Raw genomic sequence first — 16,790 nt, forward strand, 5'->3', positions numbered from 1 at the left:
TCTACATAACTAATTCATTTGTCAGTAATTGATGTCATTTTTAAATAAACCGCGTAATTTATCATAATTATTTTTATTAGTTTTTGTATTAGCAGCCTCTCAAATTTTGATATAACTTTTAAAAGAAACTTCCTCACAAGAGTTTCAAACTTCGAATGAGTTAATAAATTTGTATTGAAATAATTTGCGAGATTCTCATGTACAGAGTTATTTTTTTATAACAGCCGTTGAACAGCCAACCCAATTTTGAGTTTACGACAGCCAACGTCAGCTCCGTAGCCTTGTAACTTTGAGCCTATTCCAGAAGACAAGGGAACTTCTGGATCAAGTATTAGGAGAAATATGCCCTCTTGGAGGATTTTCTGATGGAACTAATCCGCATTTGCGTTACGTGGAGAAGAAAAATCACGAAAAACTCCTACGGTATGCCTAACTGCAAGCGGACTCTAACTAATGATCTGTCGACCACTGAAGTTATTTTATGTCAGCACTAAGATTGGTGCGAGCCGGATGGAGGGTTCGTATCGATCATACATCGCTGAGATTCGATTCCGGGTTACCTCATTAGTAGGCGAGCACTCATTATTGGTCCTGAGCTAATACAGAGTTAAGAGAATTTATTTAATCAAAAAGTAATTTACGTTTCTAATTTATTAGTTATTGCTGACTCTTTATGATGAATATAGAAATTTGTTCGCAATTTTTATTTACTTATTTGCTTATTTATAAATAATAGCTTTTAAAAGCTTATGTCTGTTATATAAATTTATGATTATATATGTAATATAAATTTCGGCGTTTTTTTATAATTCTGAATCAGTTTAAAACAAAATGCTATTAAGACAATAAGCAAGTAAGCAACGATTTTCAGGGTATTTAAGCAAAGCTATTTGAAAATAAATAAATTAATAAATAAATAAATAAAATCTAAAAAACTCTAAACTCAGCTGCGCGACAACCCTTGAGGGCCAAGGCCTACTGTGCCCATCTCAGTTTTCTTGACCTTGGGCTCTGGGGTGCAGAAGCAGATGTTCCGGCCAGGTGGTCAGCCGAACGCGGAACCCCCAGTGCTTAGTCCCCAAGCATGCTTGGTACTCATTTATCGACCCACTGAAGGGATGAAAGGCTGAGTCAACACGGTCAACCTTGCTAGGCCCGAGGATCGAACCCAGGACCTGTGGCATGGGTGCGCGAAGCGATACCACTCAGTCACCGGGAGTCAATAAATAAAATCACGTTAAGTATTTATTATCTATTGCTGACAATTTATGATAAATGCAGTTATTTTACAAAATCATTAGTTTTTTTTTGTTGTGTGTTGCAGCTTTTAAAATCTTAAAGTAACATAGGAAATTTAATTTTAAGTTCATTATACTTAATCTTTTCAAAATAAAATGCTAAAATAATAAGCGATTAACTCATTATTTTCACTGTGCGGTGGAAATAGTCAAGAGAAAGGCAGATGCTAAAAGACTCATTTTCAGCATTTGTCCTATAACGAATCCTATAACTAATGTTCTTGACAACTGAAATAGCTTTAAAAATGAGTTCAATTGTGCAGATAACAATAATAAAATTACTCATAATAAAATGATATTAAAATAATGATCGAGAATATCTTTATTTCCGTTATATATGCCACCAGAGTTATTAATAACAAGTTATTTGCTAAATAATAGTACTAATTCACGTTCAGCATTTGTTAGTAATGGCTGGCACTTTATAATAAATGCAGTTATATATCAAAATCACTACTTTCAAAAGCTCAAAGTAGCTTGTTATAGGAGCTTCAACGATAAATTTATATTGCTGAATCATTTCAAAATAAAATACTAAAATAAAAAGCGAGTAACTCCTAATTTTCATTGTGCGTCGAAAATAGTTAAGAGAAAGGTAGACACTAAGAGACCAATTCATTTTCTCATTTGTAAAGAATCCTAAAACGAAATGCTTTCCAGAACTAAAAATGCATTTAAAATGAGTTCAATTTGAAGTCGTTCAAAAATAAAATTATATTAGAATAGTAATCGAGAATCTCTTTTATTCCATTATGATTTCAGAGTTGTTAAGAGCAAGTTATATGCCAAAAAAAAAAGTAATTCACGTTCTGCATTTGTCAGTAATCGCTGACACTTTATAATGAGCGAAGATGAGCCACCTTGTTAAGCAGAAAATAATCCAAGATAATTGTCTAAAAGACCACCCCCTTCCCCACCTTCATCTGCTCTGAACTAACCTTAATGGATAAAAGCCCTTGATTTATGACGAGCGCAACTTTGAATTCTAAAGAGAAACTTTTTTATTTATTCCTTTTTTTTTTTTTAATTGCTCGAATTTGCAAGCTAAAAGCTCGATTAACAATGTTATTAAAAATAACGTTTGAAATATGATGAGCTTCATTATTTAAACACATTAATTGGAAATTAACGCGTTTTTATTTATCGATTACAGGTGATTGAAGATCGTGAAAAGTTTTTATTGCGCTTTTTACATCGTTTGAAGGCGCTTTCTAAGAATAGCTTTATTCGTTTTATTCGATTTTGAAAATTAAAGAATTGCGTGATTCGGAAGAATGTGTATTTTTAGAAAACTTTGACTTTCATTTTTAAAAATCAATTTTCTTTAATTTCATTAAAAAAAATTTTGATAAAAACTCAATACTTAATTAAATTAGAGTGCAGAGGGTATCAAGTGTATAATTATTTCAGAATAAAAAATTAAGAAAGAAAACTTTAATTTATAACAACTTTATAAGTAATAGCAAATACTACTAATTTTAATGAAGTTTTAATGAATAATAATTAATATGCATAATAGAAAATGATAATAGCTAATATAATAGCAAGTTTTGTCTTATTATTTTAATATTTAAACAACGCTTACTAAACGCTTAAAAAGTTTAATTTTCTTCTGTTGATTCTAAACAGCTATTTCATATTACATTAATTTTAAAAAAGCGGGCTATATTTTATACAGTATTTACAGAAAAGTCCCATGTTAAGATAACGTTTACATTTTGTTTCAAAATTTGTTAAAACGATGAAAAATTATCTTTAATTTTCTTGAATTAAATTTCGAATAAATGACTTCGTTTCCGAACTATCTGAATCGGCAAGCATTTTTATACATATTTACGTATCTTTGAGACGGTAAAATCCAGTCATGTGATGCTATAATGATTTCTGTGAACTTAAAAATAAGTTTTTCTCAAAAGCTTAGTTTCTAATAAGGTCATTAAGTTTAATCATTATCATTTAGCTTAACTCTAAAGTTCGTGGCATATTTATGTAAAGAAAAATCCTATAAATAGCAAAATTTCATTTAAATTCAAATACAAATCTCAATAATAAGAGTTCATCGAATATCAAGCCTGTTCACACACTGTCTCGGTAGCATCATAAAAACGCGGAGGGATACATCGGAAGTTTTAAAGATTCCGTTCGGGTTTTAAAACTTTGCTAATATTTACTTTTAGTTAAACTCTTTTTCAAATTATACAAGAGAGTAGTTTAAAAAAAAGTATTTTGGTGAAAGACTTGCGATTTTGATGTACTTAATGAGATGTTTCTGTTTGAACCCCGTTTTAGCGTTAAATTGCCCAAAGACCTTTTATTATTTCATTTCGAACTTTTCTAATTCTAAATAAACATTGTTCTAGTTTTCTACAACTTTCTTGATAACACTTGTGTCATAAAATGATGTATCAATTATGTTGCAGAAATAATCTATATTTGGAAGGAATGCGGGAAAACGTTACTTCCAAAATAAAGCAATATGTCTTAATATTTTTCAAAATTTTAAGGGATCTATTTAAAACCTTGTTTAAGAGATTAAAACTGTTACAAATCTAGCATTTTATGTTTATGTCAAAAGTAAGTGGGGCAACGTTTATTCCACCGGCCTTAAGAGTGTTAAAAAAAACAATAAAAAAAACCAAAGATTTCGAAGTGTAACGAGTAAAATCTGCCAGAGCAAAATAAAAAAAATAAAACAAAAATATTTACAGCATCTGCATAAAAATTATTTATTAAACATTCTTGTACTTTAAAAAATGCCTTGTTTAAGAGATTAAAACTATTACAAATCTAGTATTTTATATTATTGTCAAAAGTAAGTGGGGCAACGCTTATTCTCCCGGTTCTGAAAGTGTTAAAAAAACAATAAATAAAAAAACAAAACAAAGATTTTGAAGTGTAACCAGTAAAATCTACAACAGCAAAATAAAAAAAATAAAACAAAAATATTTACTGATTTAATGCATAAAAATTATTTATTAAACATTCTGGCACGTTAAAAAATGCCCATCGGCATTTTATTATTGATATTTTCAATAAAAAAAAACAACGTACTTTTCTTTTAGGTAGGAGATAAAGGCATTTGACAGCTTTTGTTAGAGATATAAGTAGTACTTTATAAAAATTTGGTTTATACAATCGAGGAAAGGCATTCATCTTGCAGACATTTTGTTTTTGCGCGCTTCACAAAACAGCGATCTTAAAAAGAAACAAATAGCAAAACATAATCTATTTAGTAGAAATTTAGTTGCAAAGTATGTCTTAGATAAATTTATCTTTCGTGATGATGTATTTATTTTTAAACGAATTAAATAAATTTGGAGATAAATATAGACAGTTGTTAAAAAGTTAAAATATATTGAAAAAAATATTAATTTCAAAATTTTCTTTTATTGAGAAAATGTTTACCCCACTTACGAAAAAACGATTCGTTTCCCAATTTTTAATAAAAATATTTGCACTTCCTCCTTAAAAATACAATAAAAGTACAAGCGAAAGTATTAAGTATTAAAATTAACGAAATGCAAGTGTGTGCACGAAAAATAAAATCTGATAAAATTGCCATACTGTAAAATAATAACATTTTTGATTACTAGAACAAATATGTACGATATTTAAACCATTCATTTGGTAATTTTTTCGTTCTTATATGGTAACATTTTATTCTATATTTGCACACTATGTTTATTTATCGTATTTGTAAACTTTGTTTAGATTTTTTTTTATTTATTTATATACTATGTATACACAGTGTTGGTAAACTGTCTTTAACTTTTGTATTTGTACATTGCATTTAGCGTATTCACTGCATTATTGTATTTTTTCATTGTATCTGACATGTATTTCAGCTTTTAATTGTAAAATAAAATAATACCTGGTTTTATTTAAAATGACTAAGAGTAAAAAATTAAACAATGTTTAATAAATAACACATTTGTAATTCCTTAATGTCATAAAGATTAGAACAATTAAGTCTAAAAAATTATTAAATTATTTTTGCAAAATTTTAAATTTTACTAAGCACAAACGAAACACGCCTTATTAAAGCTGTAAGAATGAATAACAAATATTATAATGCGTCTTTAAGAAGAAAATACTGAATTAAACAAAATTTAATGCAAATAGATTTCAATTCGCTCGTGGGATTACAGAACTCGTTAAGTTGAATGAATTATTCGCAAAAAAGCTAATTAGTTTTATTAAACCTATTTCAAGATTTATTATTTCAAAATTTACATGCATTTGAATTATGAATCTTTAAAAATGAATTTTATAGATTTGTTTATATATTGTTTCTTATAAACGATTACAAAATATTCATTTATCAAATTGTTTAATTTTAATTACATATTAACATAGATAATCAATACGCAAGTTTTGCTTCGAAATTAAAAACACAATCTATATAAAACGCTAATACGTATGTATCAATAAAACCGATGATATTTCTTTTCTCGCGTTGGCAACAGTTTTCATTTTTAATTGATAGGCTTCGGCGCGCAAGAGCACGTAGTGAGCATCATATGGCTGATCTGTATTATATAAAACGCTAATACGTTTTAATTGATAGGCTTCGGCGCGCAAGAGCACGTAGTGAGCATATCATATGTCTAATCGGGTGAATTCTCACCGAATTATCAAAAAAATTCTCACAAAATTATCTTCATCGAAGCCGATGCTTTACATCCGGCTTTCAGTACTACAGTCAAACCCCGCTATAGTGAACCTTCAAGGGACCGAAATTTCGGTTCACTATAACCGGGAGTTCACTATATCCGGTACGCAGGCAATTTCACTAATGGTTCCCAAACTCCTCCCTTTTATTACATTATATTCATATAAATGACTGAAAAATATTATGTAGTAGCAAAAAATGTGTTATTTTTCATCACTCTTCGTGTTGCGTACAAATGAAAATTAGTAATCGTTAGCTGATGAGCAATCCTCAGCAACAAATATGGAAACACTTCCCGACTCTCAGATAATTTTTCCTGAATTTCTGTTATTCCGCTTTTTAAACCTGTCTAACCTGCCATTCGAGTACATAAAAGTAGTTTCTATAGATGGTTTTAAAAATCGGTATATGTATTTATTTTGAAGTAGAAATTTCAAAATTATTACAAAGAAAATGGGTTGGAAATCAGTCGAAGACAGAAAAAAGTTCATTTTATCAAACTTCCTCATTTTTTTGGTTCACTATATCCACTAAAAATAACATTATACGTGTATAGCAAGGCACGGGACCGAGCATTTCGTTCACTATATCCAGGAGTTCACTATAAGCCGTGTTCACTATAGCGGGGTTTGACTGTATTTCATATTGTTTTACAGCACATGGTTTTAGCTCTCTGGTGGGAAAGACTTTAAAACGAAACTTGCAAAAGTTACTTTTCTCAACAACTGAAATTGAGAATAGTGTGATTACGAAAAATATGTGAACTGTTTGCAATTTCAAATTAATATTGAAATGCACAGGTTTAGAATTTTCTACAGTTAAAGTTTTCGGAACTTCAGTGTTCAAAAAAATATACAAAAGCTAGACGTTAAGAACGTATCCAATGCGCGAGCAAAGCGAGCATCGGATTGCGAAGCAATCCGAAATGAACTGCGAAAGCAGTTCGGGGGGTTGGCGAGCGCCAGCGAGCAGGGGGCGAAGCCTCCTAGTCAAATAAAATTTATAAATGATAAATGTGAGTGACGATAATTTAAAAATAGAAAATAATTTAGGAAAGCTAAGAAGAGTTTATTTATGCTTAGTTTTTAATGTTTCTTTACTGCTTTTTTCTATCATTATGACAAGAAATTATGATAAATAATCAAACATTATAATTTTTTTGTAAATCGAAAATTAATTTTGAAAATGTTGGAATAAGAAAAATTTAAAAAATTTACTTCGTTAAATGATGTAAAGATCGTGTTTATAACTTAAATTTCGACTCCTTTATTTGATATAAACAAAGAAAAATTATTTAAATATACTGTAAATCACACTTATATCTTGTTAACTTTTATTTTATTATTGGTCTTAGCATTCTGATAAATTTAACACTAGTAGTCACACTGTGAAAAATTCCGGTTCAAATTACGGTTATAGTATTCAGGGTGACGGTACGTTTAAACCATAAAATACATTTTTGCCGGTACATGCTACAGAACAAAATATTCGATGTATCGTAATTTTTACTGTAATAATTACTGTTTAATCAATTACCGAATCACTCGGATTAAATAAATATTATTCTAAAAATTACGGTATAATATTTTACGTTAAGACTATTTAACGTGAAATGCACCCAAAATGCCGGTACTTTATACCGTAATTTGATCCAGAATTTCTTTTACAGTACAACTTGCATTTTTTATCAGATGCTTCATATGATCAGGGGATGCTTTAATGTTATAAAATTTAATATTTTTTTTGCTCCTGATTCAGATTTAATTTCAATAATTTTAAGATTTCAAAATTTATAATAACTAAGTTTGCAAGTAGCCTTTCCTGTGATTTATAAATAATTCATATTGCAGAATAAAAATGAAACATAAAAACTTTTGCCGTCGACTATCCGTACTACAAATTTGAAACTTTACGTTCTGGACAACAATGTAAAAAATTACGGATAAAATTACGATGAAAAGTACTGGCACCATGAGTGCAGCTACAGCAAAATCCATTTTACTGCAAAATCCATTTTTACCATAAAATATTATACCATAATTTTTACAGTATTTATTTAGTTAGAGTGATTCAGCGATATTACCGTAATCAGCCAAATTTTTTGTTCCGCAAAATTTTGCGATAGAAATGGATTTTACGGACACAAAGTATCGGCATTCAGGGTGCCGGTACTTTTAATGTAATTTAATCAGGAATTCCTTTACTGTGTACAAGAACAAATTAACTTTTTGACTCATTCCTTGAAACGCTCCTTGTCTGATAAGCGGACACACTGATTCACCCAATCAATATTTCATTTTTTCACTGATTTACCAACTTACTCATTTACTCTTCTACCTTCATTCGGACACAGATATCAGAATTTGTTTTGGTAACGGTTACCACAGCGACACGATATTCATTTATAAATTTGAGTATTCTAGAAGAAATAAAGAACAAAAGAAAGCTCTAAAGGACGTAATGAAAATTAAGCAAAATAACCCGTGGAAAATATTCGAAAGAGTATATCGAACGTCAGAGCATTCCAAAAGCAGCTCATTGTAGGTCAGGTGTTTGGTACCATGGAGGTTAAGGTAAGCCAAACACTGAGGAGGCAAGTGACAAGAAAAAAACATACAGAAGACAATTTCCTAAACTTTTGCTTTAGGATGCGCAGAGGTGATGTGCGCATGCTAACGCATCAGTATCGGAAACTACATGTCGTATGTCTATTACTTACTACTTGCCTCCTAAGTGTGTAGCCTTCACAATTTTGCGACCATCTAGATCAGTGATTCTCAACCACTGTGCCGCGGCACTTTTGTGAGCCGCCAAATTCTAAAAGTGTGCCGCCTAATATTAGAAATGATACAATAAAAATTATAATGCTTTTTTTTATTACGAGTAAAGTTTAAATTAAAGAAAAGTATATATATATAAAATATAATATATATATATAAATATACACATTTTATAATTTTTCCATGCTTTAACCGTGTGAACATCTTTGTCGGCCATTGTCTTGTCTCTGACAATCTTAAAATAAGAAGGAAGTGTTTAAATTGTTTTGACAATTTTAAGAAATGTTGAAATAAGTAGGAAATTTAATGATTATTAAAATTATTAATTAACAAAGGAAAGCAAGCTAAATATTAACTTTAAAACTGAAATAAAAACTAATCATTAAAGTAAGCTATGCAATACAAATTAACAAAGGATAACTAACAAAAAAATAAGCTGACAATTAATAATCTGCAAAAAAAACTAGTTAACAAGAAACCACAAAGAAATAACAGTTAATAGCTATCGAAAACAAGCTAACAATTAATAACTAGCAAAAAAAAAAAAAAATAACTGTTACTAAGTAATAAGAAATTAGTTGAAAGAAATAAGTAATTTCCTTAATAAACGTGCTTTTGTAGTACATATTATTTTATTTCACATTCAAAATTATTATCACAAACTATTTAACACAGTGTATTATAGGTATGTAAACAACTTTTAAACTAATTTTTTTCATTGTGTGCCGTCAAATTTCAAAATCGTTAAAAGTGTGCCGTCCCCATAAAAAAGTTGAGAATCACTGATCTAGATGATGTTGGCAATTGGGTGAAAGATGGAAGAACGATATAAAAGAAGGAATTATTTTCAATTAAGAAATCATTCTATAAGCTTGTTACTAAAACTTTGCTACGCTTTTTACAAGGCGTGAGTTCATGACTATTGACTGCTTTTTGATCATTTCACCTTTTTGATCATTCATCATTAAAATTAGAAAAAATGGCCCCTTTGAATATTTAAATTCGTTTTAAATTTAGCAGATGAGAATAGATGCTATTGTTGTTTAATGATAAACTGGAAGATGTCAAATAAAACACTATTGCACTGAAACACCCTTCCTTAATAGAAAAAGTTAACAATCCATCAATAAACTAACTCCAGAAAAAGGTTTTTCGTAAAAAACATTTTAAAAGTCTAGCCGTGGTTATCGGTTGTGTTCATCCGCAAGTATCCTTCCGCGCAGGAACTACTCTGTTTCGTCTTCCTACCTTTGGCCTTGGGTCTAAGCCACGATCCCTCTACCCCGGACTTCCATGGTTTCCAAGCTGTCTCAATTAGCAGCCTCCACAGTTATATCATTAGATAGTTATGAATGTTCATAAGTCAAATATGTTGCCTCATTTAAATGGCTCCATAGGACTAACGTCATTCTAATGTTTTTTAGCAATGGTCACATAGTTCTTTAGGTGTATTGAAAAGCCATTTTTTATCTAGATATGTTATGATAATTCACTGTTTATTATAGTTTGTCTAAAGTAAGAATACCCGTAGCCATTCGTCTGGACCCGTGGTGGTGACTATGGTAACGAGATATAACTATTTCAGGTAGGGGTGTGGGGTCACTGTTTAGGACTGCACTGTTCGGGTCGGAGAGAGGAAGGTAATCTTTTTCTCTGATCTCTTGTCTTAGCCCTAGAGTGAAGAGAAGCTACTCTCCCTGAAATGGGCTATTCTTGTTTCCATAGCAGCATACTGTCTTAGACTTTGCGGTAGGGGGAGTTCTTACTGTAGACAAACTATATACATTTTAATTGTCACCTGAGGGCGATTCCATCATTTAGAAATTTTATACTCGCTGACTTTAAAAGCTTATAAATCAGTTTAAATAAATCCAGTTTTGCTAGTAGTTTTTGTTAAAACAATTCATTGTTGTCATTTTTTCCTTACCCCAATTTTTAGCAACTTTCATAAAATTGAAAAAAAATATTTCAAGATAATCATCTGAGTATTACGGACTTTTTATAATTTGCAACGTCTATAACAGCGAGTTAATTTTTTTTCAAAAAATTACATTTAAAAAAGTTTCAAGTAATTGAAGTTGAATTAAATATGTAATCAGAATTTCCATAATTTCTGCTCGGAATTATATATATTTTTATGTTATTTTAATAATTCAAAAAAATCTAAACTCTGATTAACTCAGAGAAGCATGGAAAATTTCTGTCAAGAACAAACATAAAATAAAAATAATATACAACGAGATTCTATTTACACAACTATAACAACTACATAAACTCTGAATTAATGTTAAATGAATTTGAATTAATGTTATTCAAGAATAGTTAATATTCAAATGTAAAAATAATTTTTAAACAAAATAGTTGCTAAGTATCCAAAATGACAAGAAAAGAAATATTAAAAAACAAGAAAATATATATTTAAAAAAAAAAAAATTAAACATATTCTAATTTGTTATGAAACATAAAGAATTAGAAATGAAAATTAAACTATTTTTCTTCTATTTTATTCGTAGAAATAAAAACATCTAAAAAGTATTAAGTTCTGAATTTTTTTTTATTACTGAATAATAAAAGGATAATTTTACTCATTTAAATTATAACTTTTTATATTTTTATTATGATTTTTATTATGATTTTTATAATATTTCTACAAGCTTTCAATATTTTTATTATAATTGCATTCATTTATATTATATTTTTTTATATCATTCTTATTCCATACAATTTTATTATAATTTTATAAATTTTTATTGTAATTATATGCATTTTTATTATAATTTTGTATATTTTATGATGTGCCGGGAAAGCCTGGTTGTTAGGACGTTGGTCTCGTGTTCGTGTGAATGGGAGTTTGAATCCTGCTGGCAGAAGAATCCCCGTGTATTAAATTGTGACTGGTGCACGTTAAATTTGTCGGGGTCACAAAGTCCTCAAAGTCCCATTGACAAATCAATACCTCTGGAGGTACAGAATTGGAGATTGATCGTTCCTTGATTCCGGTCAAAGTTACGATCTGTGGATAAATGAATGGATATCTGTTGGGTAAAACGGACCCTGTAAAACTGGTTGTGACGTGTGTGCGGCAGAAATCGTATTTTTGGCCATAGAAGGCACCATTGAAAAACAAGAAACACATCCTCTGTCTTAAATTCTCTTGGTTTTTCAAATAGGCTAACTGGTATTTGCAAGTAAAAGAAAAACGACATAATTTATGCTTATTTTATATAGATTTATGATATTTCATGTGTTTAAATCACAAGTAATTTTTAAAAAAAAGTTAATTAAAACTCATCAATGTTTAGAATTATTATAATATTATAAATCCTCATTAATCTCTTAGTTCATAATTCATGAAATAGAATCAGAGATGTGCAAAGCTTTGAAAATATTCATTCTAAGCTCGGAGCTGCAGGATAACAAACTAACGTATTTCAACTATCAGCTTTTTCGTTTAAAATAAAAATGCGTAATTCAAATTTTGAGTCGTTAGAAAGCTTATACACATAGGGCACTTTAAAAACTGGTCCACATGTTGCAAATAAACCCTAACAGCATCAAGAATTTGATAATTCTTCATACTGCTATGGACGATAATGAAACTTTAAAGCTAGGAAGTTGTGATTTTGTTGCCAACAATTCATTTCAGCTATAGTCATAAAAATATCCGCAATACATAATTCAGGAAACGGAATTGCGAATACTTAAAGTTCTAAAAACTACTTGAATTTTCTGGAAAACTTGTGCTGCAATAGGTTTAATTCATTCAAAAAAGATCCATATTCCAAGATATCGAGACTATGGGATATTCAAGACAATATTACTAAATTACTATTAAAATATAGAGTTGTAAACTAAATCGAAGACATTGTTAAATTAATGGCAAAGTATGGCGCTATAAGCTGACTAGAAGGCGTTGATGTTAGATTAAAGTTGAAGTATAATTGCTATCAAATTTTTAAAAAAAAGACGGAAAAAAAAAAACTCAACGGTATATAGTATGTTTCAGTTAGTCATTAAAAATGTTCAATTCATTATTCAATAAACAGAATTCCGTCACTTAAATCTCTAAAAACTGCTCTAAGTTTGGATTTGCAGGATAACTTGTGCTGTAGTATGTTTCAGCTACTGTTTTATTCATTCAAAAAAGTCATATTCCAGAAGATCGGGATTAGGATATTTAAGGCAATAATGTAAAGACATAGCGCTATAACCTGACTAGAAGACATTATTATTAAATTATAGCGTTCTAAGCTGACTAGATGGCTTTAATGTTAAAGTATATTGCAATAAGTTGACTAAATAGCTTAAAGTATAACGTTATAAGTTATTAAATTAATAAAACGTGTTGATGTTTGCTCTCGAATGTACTATGAGTATTATAAAGCTTGAAAAGGTTTATTACAGAAGAAAAAAAGGTTTTTATTGCAACACTTTCCTTCCAGTGGTTTTGTCGCGACTTATAATGACAGACCGCGGCACGTCGGATAGTAGGCAGGTAAGTAGGGGTCAGAAGTGCGCCCACCCACCAGCCACAAGACACCAACAAGCTCGGATGGCCTCGGGCCCCGTTCGGGGTTGGCCGGTTTTTCTTTGGGTGTAACCATCTTAACTGAGAGCAAAGCAGTTTCAAAGCGAAGACTGCGTTGAAATGCTTGGACAACAGCAACGCTTTAGGACCGCGGGGCTCCTCACTTTTAGAACTAGTGTCTTTCCTCAATCATAAATTCGTTTTGGATTACTTCGAATTTTCGTCGGGTTTTTGTTCGGAACCGCGCCGGTGTACCTTCGGTTGACGGTAAGTTCGCTTCTTGGGCGATTATTTTTCATTCTTTTCTTACTACTCGAAAAAAGTTTTGATCTACAACTCTTTGAACTTTTTAATTAAATTTGTTTTATAAATTACTTTAAGATATTTATTTTTTTTTAAAATTAAATTTCAAAATTCATTTGGAATTTTTTTAAATTTTTTTAATTTATTTTATAAGTTTTTTTTTTAATTTTACAATTTTTGTTGTATCATTAAAAATCTTGAATTCTCTAAAAAATTGGTTTAATATTGAACCATAATATTGGTATTTTGACTACTTCACTATTGGTACTACTTGAAAAAAGTTTTTATCTACAATTCTTAAAGCTTTTTAATAAAATTTGTTTTATAAATTACTTTAAGATACTTATTTTTTTTAAAATTAAATTTCAAAATTCATATGGAAATTCATTTTATAATATTTTTTTTGTTATGCAATTTTTGTTGTATCATTTAAAATCTTGAATTCTCTAAGGAATTGGTTCAATATTGAACCATAATATTGGTATTTTGAACAATAACACTACTCAAAATTGGTGCAATCTTAGTGATGTGATAAATCGAGTAATGTTTTTGTTCAAGTTAAACTTGATTACACAATTCTATAGCTTAAGTTATATGTTTTAAGTTTACACCACATTTAAATAGTAAAAAATTCGAACAATATCATGGTTTGACTTGGCATCTTATTATAATGTAACAAGTTTATATGAAATTATCATTAAAAGGGCTTCGAAGTTTTTAAAAGTGTAGTGTTATACTTTTTTCAAAAAAATTTATATCGCAATTTTCTAATAACATATTTGCATTTATTAATAAACAAAAGAAAAATGGAAAGAAACTTATTGTTTACAATTATTTTCCCTCTAAGATTTTCTTCCAAAGTTAAATTCCCTGAAAAATTTGGACCATAATATCGTTATTTTGAAAATAAGACAGTGCAAAATTGATGCGATCTTAATAAATTTTTTATTCGAATAATGTTTTAGTTTGATTTGAATAAAATTTGCTATTGTGTAATCACGTAATGTGTTTTAAGTTTGCACCATATTTAAAATTCAACAAATTTGAACGATATCCTTGTTCAACTTCGTATCTTATAAGGGTTATTACAAGTTTTAATGAAATTATTATTTAATGCACATCAAAATTTGTATCACCCAATTTGTATCGTTAATAAACAAACAAAAAAAATAGAAATAAATTTTATTTTATTTCTCCAAAAATAAATCCTGAAAGTTGTCCCTCGAAAGTAATAAATTTTCCTTTTTTTTTTACATAAAGTAAAAAAAATAAAAAATAGCGAACAATAATTAAAATGCGAGATTTAATTTAACCGAATATTCTTGACACCTAAAGTGCTTAATTAAAAGTGTTTACATTTTTAAGCTGAAAAAACTTAAGGGAATATTTAATGTTTTTCTAAAAAAATTCTGAATTGATAATAGCACAAAATTCTCAGTTTAAAAAACACAATATCAAGTATCAAATTAATGACATTTTTTTCTGTATGCAGTTAGGTTGATAAAATTAGAAAACAATTTAAAATGCCTTTTTTTTTTATTCATTTTACATGAGAAATATGTTTTTCCTTTATCATCTCAGAAATTATTTTTGTGTCTAGTTAAGGTGAAAATTAAATTATACTAATATCGCAAAGTTCATTCTGAAATTTTGATAACTATATTCTCTTACAATAACAACTGTAAGCTTTTTTAGTTAATTATCTTACGTAACAGGTTTAACAGATACTGCTTAAATTAATTAAAGTATTAGTTTAAAAATGAAATTAAAATTGCAATTTAAGTATCAAAAGAAAAGGAAGCCATAATATTTCACTAAGTATGAATACAGATAGCTACTTGAAATAGTTAGGATATTTAAATTACATATTGTAATTTCTACTAGTTAATATGTATCATAAAAATGTTTTTTTTTTATTCTGTTTTTTCTATATTCATATTGTGCAGATTTATGAAATCTTCATTATTCTTTTATGTAAAATATTTTAATACACTTTCTAATATATAAGAAAATAGAAAAATAAAACATTTTGGAATAAGATTTATATCATTTTAATGATGTCTAAATAAGAAACTTAAGAAGTTTCATTATTTTGAAATTTATGCACATGGTAATAATTTTTTTACAGTATTTAACTTTTACACTTATTGATTTACAGATTCAAATAAATTTTCAATTCATTTTAAATTTATTTGACAATTGTAACTCTCAAACAGAATTTAATTAAGTGTACTGAACCGAATGGAAAAAACAATGAAAATCTTTATGTATGTAATTATAAAGTCTTAATTTTTCAATCATGACCTCAAGTACTCAAGAAAGCAGTCACTATAGGCTTTAATTGCTTTGTAAAATAAAATAAAAATATCAAGATTTAACTGTATTAGCTTTTAAATGACTTAATTTGTATAATTTATTCAAAACTTACTTAAATATAACATTTTTCTACTTTATAATAAAACATTTATGCAAGGTACCTATAAAAATATATCAATTGCAATGGTGTGAAAAAGCTGTTTAATTTAGGTTATTTATTTCATTTCACACATTAAATAGAAGTGAATTAATCTAAATTTTTTTACAAATGCTCAACATATACATACATTTAGAAATTCAGTTCCTTGCACACTTCGTTTAACTATGTTGGAGCCAAATTAATAAGAGCAATAACTTCTTCAAATTTGTGCCCCAATTCTTTGGACCTCATTGATTAGCGGCTGACCAATGATTCAATGGTTTTAAATTGGTAGAAAGATTTGCAAATTTATGCAAGGTACCTATTAAAAATATATCAATTTCAATGGTGCGTAAAAGCTGTTTAATTTAGGTTATTTATTACATTTCACACATTAAATAGAAGTGAATTAATCTAAATGTTTTTACAAATGCTCAATATGTACATACATTTAGAAATTCAGTTCCTTGCACACTTCGTTTAACTATGTTGGAGCCAAATTAATAAGAGCAATAACTTCGTCAAATTTGTGCCCCAATTCTTTGGACCTCATTGATTAGCGGCTGACCAACGATTCAATGGTATTAAATTGGTAGACAGCTCTGTAATATAGACATCATATGAAACTTGGAATGAAACACTCTTAAATGGAATTTTTAAAGGCACTCATTACAAATTACAGAACACAATACGCTTTTACGTTCAGATGTCACCATTTTGCATGTGTTGCCCTGCAAAATACTGGGTGTAAACT

At 28.8% G+C, this 16,790-nt stretch overlaps 1 protein-coding gene across 1 annotated transcript in view; it reads left to right on the forward strand.

The window, feature by feature from the left end:
- The first annotated feature begins 13,334 nt into the window (after window positions 1-13,334).
- The window catches only part of LOC107457328 (neurogenic differentiation factor 1-like), a 70,304-nt gene continuing 66,848 nt past the window's right edge, over window positions 13,335-16,790 (forward strand). The window contains exon 1 of the mRNA XM_021145404.3: window positions 13,335-13,545. The gene's annotated coding sequence lies outside the window, so the exon portion shown is untranslated. The remainder of the gene's footprint in view (window positions 13,546-16,790) is intronic.

The sequence above is a fragment of the Parasteatoda tepidariorum genome, chromosome 4 (assembly GCF_043381705.1).
Source record: "Parasteatoda tepidariorum isolate YZ-2023 chromosome 4, CAS_Ptep_4.0, whole genome shotgun sequence".
Classification (NCBI taxonomy): Eukaryota; Metazoa; Arthropoda; class Arachnida; order Araneae; family Theridiidae; genus Parasteatoda; species Parasteatoda tepidariorum.